This window comes from Schistocerca serialis, chromosome 1, assembly GCF_023864345.2.
Source record: "Schistocerca serialis cubense isolate TAMUIC-IGC-003099 chromosome 1, iqSchSeri2.2, whole genome shotgun sequence".
NCBI classification, from domain to species: Eukaryota; Metazoa; Arthropoda; class Insecta; order Orthoptera; family Acrididae; genus Schistocerca; species Schistocerca serialis.
The window spans coordinates 1,002,021,134-1,002,034,815 of record NC_064638.1 but is presented as its reverse complement, the minus strand read 5'-3'; positions in this window follow the sequence as shown (position 1 = coordinate 1,002,034,815).

The window sequence follows — 13,682 nt, the reverse complement described above, 5'->3', positions numbered from 1 at the left end:
CGACATTTACACTGTAGCATTGAATGGCGTCAGCCGTAGTATTCAGCACTACCCCGTCGTACCGTGTGTTCGCGTGTGTCTTCAGTCTCCTTGGAAAGGTGCACTGACTTGTGTTTTGTAGTGAGCATAATGTAGGAGAAAGCGCCAACGTGTAGTGCTTCACCGGTCGGTTGGCGTAAAGGGCGACAAGACACTGAAAACTAAACTAAAATTGTCATTTCGAACCTACTGAAGCTTCTTTTACTGATCTGGCCAGCAGTAAATACGAATTCATAAACTAACGGCAAAATCTTGTGGTATTTTGGAATCGACTATATGCTGTATTAACAGTGCGGTAACATCAGCAAATCTCCAGATAAGAGCACATGTTTGTTTCTGCAAGAAAGGGTGTAACGGCTCCACGTGAGCCGCTACATGGCTTGATACAACAGTCATATAGTCAAAACACATCTGGGAGCCCTTCCGACACTCAGGGAAGATCAATATAGTATTTATTACCCGGAATTGTGTTATATTATCACTCTTAGTATAGTCTGAAAATGTGCATGTGGATCGTCTGCTGACGTATGCGTGGGCTCTGTGAATGTGGAGATGCAGTTTGGCCAACTACTGTATTAAGTAGAGTGTGACTGCACTGGACCGGAGAGACAAAGATTCCTCACGCATTAGCAGCTCCCGTTAGGTTGGCAAATAGCCGCTGTGCAGGCTCTCTGAGCCCTTCCGTCCACCACGTGTGGACTCCGGACGAGGGGATACGGTTGGGCATTCCCTGCTGAGACTCTGGTAAGTACGGACGCTCTGCGTGATGGCTCCTACAGTCATCTTAGTTGGGAAAGATAGTTAGGTTGGATAAAATTGCTATTTTTTTTTGTGTTACTGGTCATGGGCCAGCATCCCATATAATCGCACTACTAAGTAAAGTGAGTGATTAAGGAGTATTTTTCATGATTTTTAGGTAATAAATGTTGTTGCTGTTGTATGAAATTCTGAAGTTGGTTTCATCACAGCAGCGCCATATTTCCGTTACCATTACAATTAAGTTATTCGAACTTTCAGCTTAAAGTTAACCAGTAAGCAGAAACTTTGTGTAGTGATGTTTGCTCATGCAATCAGTCGTAGGCGTCTTTCTCAAAAGACACATGTGTCATTTTCAAATTGAGGATGCTTGCCAAGGCTTTGCGGAAAGCAAGTATCATGAAAGAGACATAAACCTGAACGGAAATCAAAGGAATTCGACGAGTTCAACAAAATGTTAATGCGCAGGACTGTACTTTTGTTATTAAGGCAGAGTAAAGGTTCCGACAGACAGAAAAACAGGGTGATCTCTGTGAAAAAAATTAATTATTCTGGTGCAGAGACCTCCATTCTTCATCTCGTGATTTTTCGGTTCATAAAGTGTAATGATGGAGAAAAAAATGTAATGGAATTCAGAGACATTGCAGGTTACATCGGGCGTTTTGGGTGATCGAAGCAGTGACAGATGATGTGTAACAGCTGCAAATAAAATGAAATTCGGTAGTTAGGGAATATTCACTGTCCAATTACGGCAAGCCGCCGGAACAAAAATCCTGGCTGTGGCACACAAGTACTTGCGGTTGCCGTGCAAGAACTCTCTCGTAAATAAATCTATGTTCATAGGTGACATGATACAGTGCAATGATGTCATAGATGTCAGGAAAATTTAATTTTTTAGTTTCCTTAACAACTTTCTCGCTGGAAGTTTCTACGAAGTCCAACAGAAAGCAAATGCCCTTAGGATTCTATCATATGTACATTCGATTCTTAGCTATGGCATTCTTTTTTGGGGAACAAACGCACAAAATATGAACAGAATTGTAAACTCCAAAAAAGAGCCATAAATATAATAACCAAAAGTACTAGTCGAGCTCATTGTAAAGATCTGTTCAAAACACTGAGGATTTTAACTGCTCCATGTGATTACATTTACCAGTCAGTTGCACACATCAAAAATAACACTGGTAAGTACTGCACAAACAGCTCTGTCCATGAACATGCAACAAGAGATAGACTCAAGTTACATTTACCAAGAAAAAATAAACATAAATCTCAAAACAGCATTTTCTACCATGGAATAAAACTGTACAACAAATTTCCAAAATAGATTAAAGAAATTGCAAAAATACACTTATTTAAAAAGGCAGCTAAAAAGTACCTGTTATGCAATACATTTTATACATTGAAGGATTACTTAGATAAAACGGAGTAGGTGTTTGATAAAAAAATGTTATACAAATAAAAAATAATAATAATGATTATAAAACATCCAACATTCCACATAACAGCTTCACTTTATTTTTTTTTACTTCTTTTTCCTTTCTAGAAATACTTACCCCAAGCTACTATAACACCTCAAATATCTAAAGCCCCTAATGACATCCCCTTGGTAGCAAAAGATATAAAAGAAATTAGTTGTTCTGACCTTGACAGGAGCTACTGGCAACAAAATATTAACACTATTGAAAGTTTGATTAACAGAAATTCTATGTAACTCACAACGTTTATTACAAGGAAAGAACTAAATGAAAGATTATCAGATGATACAAAGCATGAAACTCAAAATAAATAATTCAGAATATATGCCTTACGAAGATTAACACCCAGACAAGATAAAGTGATCAGAGATAACATTTATCTACGAAGAGAGTTGTAGCCGCATGGAGCTGTAAGTTCGCTGCGACTACAATGTAAAACTTCAATGGAGATGTTAATTCGCTCTCTTGTAGACTTTGCGATAGCAGTAGGCCTATTGACCGCTACTAGATTGTTTCAGACCGATCTGGAGTTTTAAAGCTTTTCCAGTGTCGTCTTGGCGTACTAGTGAGAATTCTGAACAAATGTAAGATAACAGTTACCGTTTAAATGGTCCAAATGGCTCTGAGCACTATGGGACTTAACATCTAAGGTCATCAGTCCCCTAGAACTTAGAACTACTTAAACCTAACTAACCTAAGGACAGCACACAACACCCAGTCATCGCGATGCAGAGAAAATCCCTGACCCCGCCGGGAATCGAACCCGGGAACCCGGGCGTGGGAAGCGAGAACGCTACCGCACGACCACGAGCTGCGGACAGTTACCGTTTAGCCAGACGACGAAACAGTTATTATACGTGAAGGAAAAGTGAGTCGTGTGATACTTTATCAATTCTGGGACTTAATCGTCGTGATCTGTGATAGTCACGAAAACTGAAGTATACAGCAACATACCAACCGCTGGCATAAGCTCTACAAATAGCCTTGAGCAGGAAACATCTACACGCGATCCTGAAGAATTCACAGGTACGCCGTGTTGTCGGAAGCCGTAGTCAATGTCAGAATTGCTGATGCAAATAGCTTCAATTCCCTGAATGACAGATCGGTGCGCTTTCAAATGCAATGGTTAAATAATTCAGAAGTTCAATAAACTCAGATATAACGCTAATGCTTCGTGTCGGCTACATCATTTAATGGAACTTTACTGTATAACTGTGAAATAATTATTTCTTGACAGAACGCCGAAGTTAAAGGTGATTTAGTGACATTATTAACAGGGAACAGTAAGTTTACATCGAAATACGACGCCTTCTGTACGTTGTTTAGAGAATACTATATCTCTGGATTTACGACGTAGAAGTTGTTGAATTAGCACCGTAGCGACGCCTTAACGACGCTATAATACTTCACAAATCAACATCCTCGCAAGACTATAATGTGCCATCTGCTTGAATGGTGGAACTTATAATTCGAGGTATCATATTATCTACGTTTGAACATTCATTTGCAAACCGGGCATAAAGAACTACTGTTATCAAGTTTCGCATAGGCTTATAAGCCAGTCGCGAACACGCGAAGGATATTTGGTTTATTGTTTCAGATAAAGGGAGTTGTTGCGGTACCGAGTGGTGCAGTCGCTGTGTGTGGCAGTAAAGAAGAGAGACATCCTTCCAACACCATTGCTTCACTTATAACCGAGGGCCGCTTATGCATTCCGGCGTGCTGCTCCATCGATACGTGGATATCTGTTAAAGGAAGATAGTATCTGAAACCAACCAAACAAAGCGAGGAGTTTGTTTCAACAGTTACAGATCGGAGTTGTCGCGATCGACGGACGCCGACCTGTGTCCACCGTACTTGAACCACCGTCCCCATCGAGCCGACAAACACACACACACACACACACACACACACACACCACGCCACACTATGCTTAGCACAATACTAACATCTCTTCCTCTTTCTGAGCTCAACATCTCACTCATTATGGAGGGATGTGTTCATATGTGTGTGAAATCTTATGGGACTTAACTGCTAAGGTCATCAGTCCCTAAGCTTACAAACTACTTAACCTAAATTATCCTAAGGACAAACACACACAACCATGCCCGAGGGAGGACTCGAGCCTCAGCCGGGACCAGCCGCACAGTCCATGACTGCAGCGCCCTACACCGCTCGGCTAATCGTGGAGGGATACTGACTCGGTTTTTCGAGATAGAAAATGGGAAGTTGCGGTACAGAAAATGGCCCAGAGGTCACCAGTGTGTGCGCGTGTGTGTGTGTGTGTGTGTGTGTGTGTGTGTGTGTGTGTGTGTGTGTGTGTGTGTGTTGTGTGTGTAGTGACTGAAGTGTTATGAAACAATGTGTGTATAGGGTATGCAGTGAGTGATAGTGAGATATGAGTGAACAGTGTGGCATTACATTATTCAATAAGTTATTTGTAAAAACCTTATTGCATACCACGAGTAAATCTAATGATTGTCTCTAACTAGAAGTCTGTAAATATATGTGTATACGTATTAGCTTATTTTAAATTGGTCTAAACTTGTAAATACTTTGACATGTCCTATATCCTTGTAAAAAGAGATCTATGGATGAATAAAGCTACTGCAACTACTATTGCTCCTAAATTCATCAGCGATGATGTTTATCGTTATGCATGAGGAGCGCTTTCGCATTTCTTATGATATTTTATTTTTTTATCTCCCAATACTTTTATGTTTTCACGATAAAATACATATGACATGAATCTGTAAACTTTGAGAAAGTTCATATATGTTTTTCAGTCTAGTTATGTCACTGCCTCTGTTTTTTTCCACAGAGTGAAGTAAAAAATTACTTTTCTTGAAAATTTCTTGCAACTTTCGTTTCTATTTTCCTTCGTTACAACTGGCAAGATTTTCCTTTTGGAAAGTACTCTATCGTGTTGTAGCCTAAAAACAGAGATGTGTAATATTTTTTTCGGAATTTTTACTAACTTTTGAAATTATCATTAACTGGCAATGCTGCAAGACGTACCTACTTTCGTGACGCTCGCATGGACTGGGTGGTCGGCACAGACTTTTGTTTTCTCTGATCGAATTTTTCTGTTGTTCACAAACTACAACACCTTCTAAGCTTTTCACGCTCAGTAAGGTCATAGAAGCATGGTGTTTGCAGAATGTACTTCTGACCATAAGCGATTCTGGTAGCTGGAGTCCAATGTTTTTGTTAATAATGTCTTTTGCGTTCTTGTGGTGGTATTTCAATAGATACTTTATATCTAAAAGTGAACTATCAGTTACCAAAGATTTACCTTTAAAATGTTTTTAATATAACGAAATATCTTCTTAAAAATTTCATCCCCTATTTTACCCCCTTAGTGATTGAATTTCCAAAAATACTGAAATGTGATTAATTTATTACTTCTGACCGGGAAACTAAATACCGATTTTCATACGTCTGCCTTCAAAATTGCCTTAATAGCAACATGTTTTGAAAGAAAACTTTTCACAGCCTTAGGGGTGCAATTTCGAAAAATCCCTTCTTAAACTATACCTACAGTATGTAATCAATACCCTCTGCAACTTTCAAGTTTCTATTCTTATTGGTGTGGGCTGAAAATCGACTTTCGCGGATATGAATGTGGGAGATTTTAAAATCTAAGAAAACATTATTTTCAACACAAACTTATGTTTTTTAAATGGCTACCCGTTGTTATTTCTTTCGCAATCAATAACGTGAAAAATCACAAAAAGAAGGGTGCTGATTGCATAGTAATACGTCAATTACATCCCGAGAAATTGCATAGCGAAGCTGATGGTTGAAACAAACGAAACACGCCATTATTTCGCAACGCCAGATGCAAGTGTGAACCGCACGTTGCTCCTAATCGCTATGTGATTGACGCGTGTAAGTAATAATAGGGCTTCCTGTCACAGATATTGATATGTACTTAACGTTTACCCTCTTGTGTGTGTTATATATCTGCGTACACAGTACGGACCTGTAACGCTCATTGCCCCATAGTAAGAATTCCTAAATCGGCGCATAGTACGTGGCAGTCCTGTTCAGAGATTTCCATCGCGACCGCCAGACTTCTTCCATATCAACTTCTTTGTTTGGGGACATGTGAAGAGTGTGGTGCATCAGAAGTTTCAAACAACTATCGACAGCCGGCCGCGGTGGCCATGCGGTTCTAGGCGCTCAGTCTGGAACCGCGAGACTGCTACGGTCGCAGGTTCGAATCCTGCCTCGGGCATGGATGTGTGTGATGTCCTTAGGTTAGTTAGGTTTAAGTAGTTCTAAGTTCTAGGGGACTGATGACCACAGATGTTAAGTCCCATAGTGCTCAGAGCCATTTGAACCATTTGAACTATCGACAACATGAGAGCCCGCTCTACCGCTGCATGTGCCGCAATAACACCAGAAACACTGGCAGCAGCGAGTCGATCAGAGTGGAGCACACACAGCGGTGCTGCGATGTAAATGGCGATCTCTTCAGAGGTGTACCGGCGTACATTTTGCGTGTTTCTGAGAAGACGTATGTTTGTTTTGTAGGCAATGCTGTATATTTGTATAATCGTTCCACTATGTGGTAAAGCTCAGTTCTAAGGTAATCATAAAAAAGTTCAGTGACCTGTCCTGTACCGATCACGGTATCATTATGTAACTGATGTACAACTATGTATAACTAGCATTTACCCCTCTGTTAGATTCTTGGTCAGCCATTAATTAAGTTTACTTTGGCATGTGCTATTCGGTAATTAGTTACCCTATGTCCATTCTACTACTGTATTAAAGAACAACAAAGCTCGATCGAGTAAACCGTTCCCTTATTTTTAATTGTGTGTGACTGGACATTGTATTGTTTCCTGTGAATAACAGTAAGTACAGCGTTTGTCGCGTCGTAGTACGTCGATCGCAACGCTATCAGGGCAACTGGGGTTCACGATTGCACCTCAGTATGTGCAATAGCAGCGCGTTTCGTTTATTTCTAGTGTCAGCTTCGCTTTGCAATTTCTCGGGATGTAATTGTCTTACTGTGATGCAACGAACGCCGATCCTTTTGTGATTTTTCACATTACTGATGATCAAAGAAAAATTAAACCTCGCGCCACAAAACAAAGTAGGTCCATTTATAAGAACAAATTGAGCAGTTTTACCTACTCCCCTTACTTCGTTCTTTTTCCCCTTGGAGGAAGATGTAGAAGCACCAAGAGTGCCGTCCACATTTACAAGTGTTTTGTAGACAAGCAATCGTCGGCGACGACGATAACAACGTCTACGAATCCGTTACTCGCCGTTACTCGCGGCTGCGGGCTGCCTCGCTCAGCGACTAAGTCCCACTCAAGGTCACGAGCTCTACTGTGAGAGCCATCTATTGAGCTCCAAGAGAAACACCCAGGGAGCATCCCAGAGTGCCCCAGAGAGCTACAACACCAAGAAGAATCGCTTCTCGGCTTCTGGCAAGATCAATGTGTAGTATTGTGGCCCTTAAAAGGGCCTTATTTGAGAACTGCTTTCAATGGTTATATAGAGTACAGTCACCCACAATGCGACAATCTTCCAAAGAGGATGAACCACTGGCCTTCACCCATAAGTGAATATTACAATCAGAATTTATCTTAACACGTCTACGACAAGTCAAAGATAAACTCCCATGTGGCATAAGGTAGGAACCCTCACCTGAAATAATGACTTCAGATACAGGTATAGTACGGTAAGCCAAAATTTCACGAGTTTCAAAGGATTCCAAACCAGCTCTCCCTGCACTGTTACATGCAACGAAAGCAACTGTTATCCATCCGTTACCCAAACCAGAAGAAGTAGAACTTTTCATCAAAGAAAAATTAAACCTCGCGCCACAAAACAAAGTAGGTCCATTTATAAGAACAAATTGAGCAGTTTTACCTACTCCCCTTACTTCGTTCTTTTTCCCCTTGGAGGAAGATGTAGAAGCACCAAGAGTGCCGTCCACATTTACAAGTGTTTTGTAGACAAGCTGTGTTTTGTAGACAAGCAATCGTCGGCGACGACGATAACAACGTCTACGAACCATTGTAAGAAGCAGTGCCTCAGTGGCTATTCACTCACACAAGAGTGAATGCGCTGGCAGGACAGTGTGCTCCTTATATAGCATCAGTCCTGGCGCACGCAGCGGATGTGGACTTCCGGGCGCCCATTCAAGAGCGCGCCTTATCACCTGCAGTTGCGCAATCGCCAACTTGATTTTATCCCGCCGCGAGCCTAGTAATACTAGGGCTCGCGGCTGCGGGCTGCCTCGCTCAGCGACTAAGTCCCACTCAAGGTCACGAGCTCTACTGTGAGAGCCATCTATTGAGCTCCAAGAGAAACACCCAGGGAGCATCCCAGAGTGCCCCAGAGAGCTACAACACCAAGAAGAATCGCTTCTCGGCTTCTGGCAAGATCAATGTGTAGTATTGTGGCCCTTAAAAGGGCCTTATTTGAGAACTGCTTTCAATGGTTATATAGAGTACAGTCACCCACAATGCGACAATCTTCCAAAGAGGATGAACCACTGGCCTTCACCCATAAGTGAATATTACAATCAGAATTTATCTTAACACGTCTACGACAAGTCAAAGATAAACTCCCATGTGGCATAAGGTAGGAACCCTCACCTGAAATAATGACTTCAGATACAGGTATAGTACGGTAAGCCAAAATTTCACGAGTTTCAAAGGATTCCAAACCAGCTCTCCCTGCACTGTTACATGCAACGAAAGCAACTGTTATCCATCCGTTACCCAAACCAGAAGAAGTAGAACTTTTCATCAAAGAAAAATTAAACCTCGCGCCACAAAACAAAGTAGGTCCATTTATAAGAACAAATTGAGCAGTTTTACCTTTTACCTAGACGTTGTTATCGTCGTCGCCGACGATTGCTTGTCTACAAAACACTTGTAAATGTGGACGGCACTCTTGGTGCTTCTACATCTTCCTCCAAGGGGAAAAAGAACGAAGTAAGGGGAGTAGGTAAAACTGCTCAATTTGTTCTTATAAATGGACCTACTTTGTTTTGTGGCGCGAGGTTTAATTTTTCTTTGATGAAAAGTTCTGCTGCTGCACTGCGCAACTTAGCACAACTTGATTTTCGTGCCAGCAGCCTTATCAGCAACAGATATTCCCATAAGAAATGCACTGGCGGAAGTTGCGCAATCTTGATTTTATCCCGCTCGGAACTAAGTAATATATACACACGCCATGCCATCGGTGTTTGCTAAAGTTATCGAGAGGGTTGTATATACAAGGTTACTGCAGCATTTAAATTCACATAATTTGCTGTCAAATGTACAGTTTGGTTTTAGAAATGGCTTAACAACTGAAAATGCTATAGTCTCTTTTCTCTCTGAGGTTTTGGACGGATTAAATAAAAGGTTGCGAACGTTAGGTGTTTTCTTTGATTTAACGAAGGCTTTTGACTGTGTTGACCACAAAATATTACTGCAGAAGTTGGAACATTATGGAGTAAGGGGAGTAGCTTACAATTGGTTCGCCTCCTACTTTAAGAACAGAAAGCAGAAGGTAATCCTCCACAATATTGAGAGTGGTAATGATGTTCAGTCCCAATGGGGCACTGTTAAATGGGGCGTTCCCCAAGGGTCGGTGCTGGGGCCACTGCTGTTTCTTATTTATGTAAATGATATGCCTTCTAGTATTAGTGGTGATTCAAAAATATTTCTGTTTGCTGATGACACCACCTTGGTAGTGAAGGATCTTGTGTGTAATATTGAAACATGATATAAGTTCGTGGCTTGTGGAAAATAATTTGATGCTAAATCACAGTAAGACTCAGTTTTTACAGTTTCTAACCCACAATTCAACAAGAACTGACATTTTAATCAGACAGAATGGGCATGTTATAAGCGAGACGGAACAGTTCAAGTTCCTAGGCGTACGGATAGATAGTAAGCTGTTGTGGAAAGCCCATGTTCAGGATCTTGTTCAGAAACTAAATGCCGCTTTATTTACCATTAGAACAGTATCTGAAATAAGTGACATTTCAACACGAAAAGTAGTATACTTTGCATATTTTCATACGCTTATGTCATATGGTATTATTTTTTGGGGTAATTCTTCTGATTCAAAAAGGGTATTTTTGGCTCAAAAACGGGCTGTTCGAGCTATGTATGGTGTAAGTTCGAAAACCTCTTGTCGACCCCTATTCAATAGTCTGGGAATTTTGACATTACCCTCACAGTATGTATTTTCTTTAATGTCGTTTGTTGTTAGCAATATTAGCTTATTCCCAAGAGTTAGCAGCTTTCACTCAGTTAATACTAGGCAGAAATCAAATCTGCATGTGGAATGCACTTCCTTGACTCTTGTGCAGAAAGGAGTGCAGTATTCTGCTGCATCCATTTTCAATAAGCTACCACAAGAACTCAAAAATCTTAGCAGTAGCCCAAACACTTTTAAGTCTAAACTGAAGAGTTTCCTCATGGCTCACTCCTTCTATTCTGTCGAGGAGCTCCTGGAAGAGCTAAAAAATTAAGCAAATTCCAGTGTTACATTCTTGATTTCTTTATTTAAACTAACGACTTGTCGCCTGAATATGTTTCTTATATTTCATTTTATCTGTTTCTACAATCGTGTTATAATTTCATGTATTGACTCGTTCCATGACCATGGAGACTTCTCCTAAATGTGGTCCCACGGAACAATAAATAAATAAATAAATAAATAAATAAGGAATAATAGGGGACATCCATTTTAGAAACATATGGCTCTGAGCACTATGCGACTTAACTTCTGAGGTCATCAGTCGCCTAGAACTTAGAACTAATTAAACCTAACTAACCTAAGGACATCACACACATCCATGCCCGAGGCAGGATTCGAACCTACGACCGTAGCGGTCACGCGGTTCCAGACTGAAGCGCCTTTAACCACACGGCCACACCGGCCGGCTTAGAAACATAAGTTTGTGTTGAAAATAATATTTTCTTACGTTTTAAAATGTTTCATAGTATGTACTTTCATGAGCCTCTGCCTTACATTCATACGCACAGAAGTCGTTTTTCAATACCTATTGTTACACAGATATCTGCGCTGAAACGTTTAAGCAGGACACTCTATGTATACATACTGTTGTTGTTGTGGACTTCAGAGACTCGTTTGATGCAGCTCTGGATGCTACCGTATCCTCTGATAGCTTCTTCATATCGAAGTAAGTACTGCAACCTACGTACGTTCTTCTGACTCTGCTGAGTGTATTTATCTCTTGCTCCCCCTCTATGATTTTTACTCTACACGCTGCCCTCCAAACTGGTGACCCATTGATGTCCTATCAACAGATCCCTTCTTCTAGTCAAGTTGTGTCACAAATTCCTCTTCTCTCCAATTCTATTCAGTACCTCCTCATTGGTTACATTATCTATACATCTAATCTTCAGTATTCTTCTGTAACACCACACTTCGAAAGCCTCTCTTCTCTTCTTGTCTAATGTTTTTATCGTTCATGTTTCACTTCCATACCCCATACAAATACTTTCAGAAAAAGCTTCCTGACACTTAAATCTATACTCGATGTTAACAAATTTCTCTTCTTCAGAAACACTTTCCTAGCCATTCCAGTCTACAGTTTATATCCTCTATACTTGGACCATCATCAGTTATTTTGCTTCCCAAATAGACGAAGTCATCTACTACTTTAAGTGTTTCATTTCCTAATCTAATGCCCTCAGATCACCTGCTTTAATTCGACTACATTCGGTTATCCTAGTTTTGCTTTTGTTGATGTTCATATCCTCTTTTCAAGACACTGTCCATTCCGTTCAGCTGCTCTTCCAGTTCGTTTGCTGTGTCTGCCAGAACTACAATGTCATCGACAAACCACAAAGTTTTAATTTCTTCTCCATGAATTTTAATTCCTACTCCAAAGTTTTCTTTTGTTTCCATTACTGCTTGTCAATATACAGATTGAATAACATCGGGGATAGCCTATGACGCTGCCACACTCCCTTCCCAACCACTGCTTCCCTTTCATGCCCCTCGACTCTTGCCATCTGGTTTCTGTACAAATTGTAGATAGCCTCTCGTTCCCTGTATCTGATCACAGCCACCTTCAGAATTTGAAAGAGAATATTCCAGTCAACATTGTCAAAAGCTTTCTCTAAGTCTACAAATGTATACATACTAGTAAGACCATATGTATATTCCTCGATGTACCGCTATATGCCTTCCTGGTAACTGTTGCCTTTCCAGACGGTTTATTCAGATCACGGTCTCTTTCTGAGCTTTAGTCCCTTCTTATGTGACCAATATTACACAGAACAGCCGCAACAGAAAGGTCCGCAGTGCGACACGCCCGTGGCGTTTGAGCGGTGGCCGTCCGTCACGGGATGATCTTGGAGAGCGCACCGGCCCCCGGCCGCGGTCGCGGTGTGATTTATGGCTGCGGGACGCGCTATTTATTCACAGCGGTTACATAAAACGGCAGTCCTCGTCAGGCGTTTACGAGGGCGTTACGGCGCGTTAGGCGCGGACACGCCGCCAGGTGCGCGGCTCCGCCGTGTAAAACAAGCCGCGGCTCGCGGGCCCGCTTCAAAACCGTATTTACATAATCAAATCGAAATGCTGATTCCGGCGCCTACCCGCCTGGGGCTGCGCGCTGCTTTTAAATCATTGGCGAGGCGCGTGTTACTGTCGCCGCGGCGTGACGGCGGCGCAGCTCTAGGCTAGCGCGGCGCGCGGCGGGTGCATTGTCGGCCCGGTCGGGCTTGTTCGCCTCACGATGACAAAGGACCTCCTGGGAAGGGCAGAAGGGCACGGCACTGCAGCCGTGGTGGGGGCGAGCCGGGGGCGGGGGAGGCAATATTGAATGTTGTCCCGAGCGCCGCGCCACCGTCAACGTCATATCACGCGTCCCACCAGGACTCCGGCCTGACACCACTGTAATTTGACTTGTATTCCGCAATGCATTCAAATGTTTGCACAGCGGCGCTAAATTATTAGAATCCCCCCGTGGCAAATCATTATTATTGGCGGCGGATGTCAGGAGCTGACGGATCCGTGCCCGCACGCGCGTGCAGCTGTTTGCGGCAGAGGCGCCGCCGCCAGAGACAATATTTACTCTTTGACAGCTATGGATTGACCGCCGGCTATTGTTACACGCGTAACTCAGCGCGCAAATTATCGTGGCGCCGGTGGCGGGGCGGGTCGCTGCGGCCGTTCCCGTGTGATCTCCTCCTCAAGCAAATTGCCGCGCAGAGCAAATTATTGCACCTGTCATCGATCAATTACAGCGAGCCATTGCGGTCGCGCGGTCCGTCGCTCGCCTTCGGCTGGATGGGGCGAGAGGAGGGAAGGGGGGAGTGGGAGAGAGCGATGGCGAGGGAGGGGGGAGAGCCATCGGACGTGTGGCTCCGAGTGCCAAAAAGCGACCGTGCTGCTGCCCTCGGCCGG